Source organism: Toxorhynchites rutilus, chromosome 2 (assembly GCF_029784135.1).
Source record: "Toxorhynchites rutilus septentrionalis strain SRP chromosome 2, ASM2978413v1, whole genome shotgun sequence".
NCBI classification, from domain to species: Eukaryota; Metazoa; Arthropoda; class Insecta; order Diptera; family Culicidae; genus Toxorhynchites; species Toxorhynchites rutilus.
The window spans coordinates 270961001-270962418 of NC_073745.1; the positions used below are offsets into that span (position 1 = coordinate 270961001).

Here is a 1418-nt window from a genome sequence, read left to right on the forward strand (position 1 = left end):
TGTTTCATGTACAAAAATAACCATAGTTTTAAGACTGCTGCAGGTTGTTTTGACTTATTGGCTCACCTTGTAGAATATTTTTAAGAGTCTTGATTCACACAGTTTGAGACTTTGCCAGTTTTCGCGAGTGACAGTTTGACGCTGTCACTTGATGTGTGTTAGTATATGGATGTCCTATGGGTGAATGAAACAAAAACCCTGTAAGATGCAACTGTCACTATCTACACGCTTGCAAAATGTTAGTTACCAACAATAGATTACAGGAAAGTTGTGTTTCAGAAACGACCGCATATGATGTAGGATTACGTTGAGGTAATATTGAATATTTATTCTGGATATATATCTTTTGATGGCCCTTAACACATTTCGGACCGCTCACGAGTTTTCTCGTGTTTCACGTTCCGTCTGTTAGGACACGAAATAACCAGTGTTTTCTACACTTGATGGTCAAATCCTCATTGACGGAAACGATCTCATTTGTGGAATCCGAACAAATGAAGCGTTCAAGTATGTCCCAAAACGTGCGGTCCTTAATGTGTTACAAGGAGCGTTTAGTTCGATTGTTGGGTTTTGTTTGCTCACTCCTTTATGGTAGAATCGAGCGATGGTGGCAAAAGGATTGTGATTAGTTTTGGGCTGGTGCCCGATGTGCACCATCCAACGCGGGATATTCATGTGGATATTGCTTGACATTTTTCAACGTTCGATGGTTAGTTTCATAAAATATATATTTTTCTTCATTAATTTTTAGGGAGTGGCTATGTCGATTGAATCCATCAGCAGTAAGCAATAAACGCACAAAATTATTAGGGAGTGGCTATGATCGATTGAATCCATCAGCAGTAAGCAATAAACGCACAAAATTGGAGAATTTTAGCCATTTGACAGATTTTTCTTTTTTCAATTTGTACCCCAATAGAATGTTCCCGAAAGACGTAATTCTACGTCAACAATTTTTGAATTAAAAACAAAATACAAAAAAAAAATAATTATGATTCGTCGACAAAATTGAATTTCTTATAAAAACCAGGACAATTGCTAAAATATGGAAAATAAATTAGGACGTCCCAAAAGCATCTCAAAATCAGGACATGTCCTGCTAAATCGGGACAGACAGTAACTCTAAAAACGATGCTATCTGCCATAAGTAAAATTTCAATAGGGCCGTGACTGTGAAATATTTATAATCAATTTAAAGATGTAGGACTAGGTAACGTTTTTGATAAATAAAGTTAACGTTAATAATTATTAATCTCTCTTTCCATCTTTTTCTCTCTCTCTCTCCATTTTGTGTAGAACCGTGATTGTGAAATATTTATATTCGATTTTTGACGTAGGACTACGTCTTTCAGGAAGTGTTCCAAATCAGTAAATAGGTAACATTTTTATGAAATAAAGATAACATTAATACTTATTCT

The 1418-nt window shown here is 35.3% G+C and overlaps 1 long non-coding RNA gene across 1 annotated transcript; it reads left to right on the top strand.

Moving 5' to 3' along the window:
* Positions 1 to 206: 206 nt before the first annotated feature.
* On the top strand, positions 207 to 1199 carry LOC129764462 (uncharacterized). The gene is made up of 3 exons (XR_008741156.1): positions 207 to 312; positions 752 to 842; positions 920 to 1199. It is a non-coding gene; the product is annotated as an uncharacterized LOC129764462 (long non-coding RNA).
* The last annotated feature ends 219 nt before the right edge of the window (positions 1200 to 1418 follow it).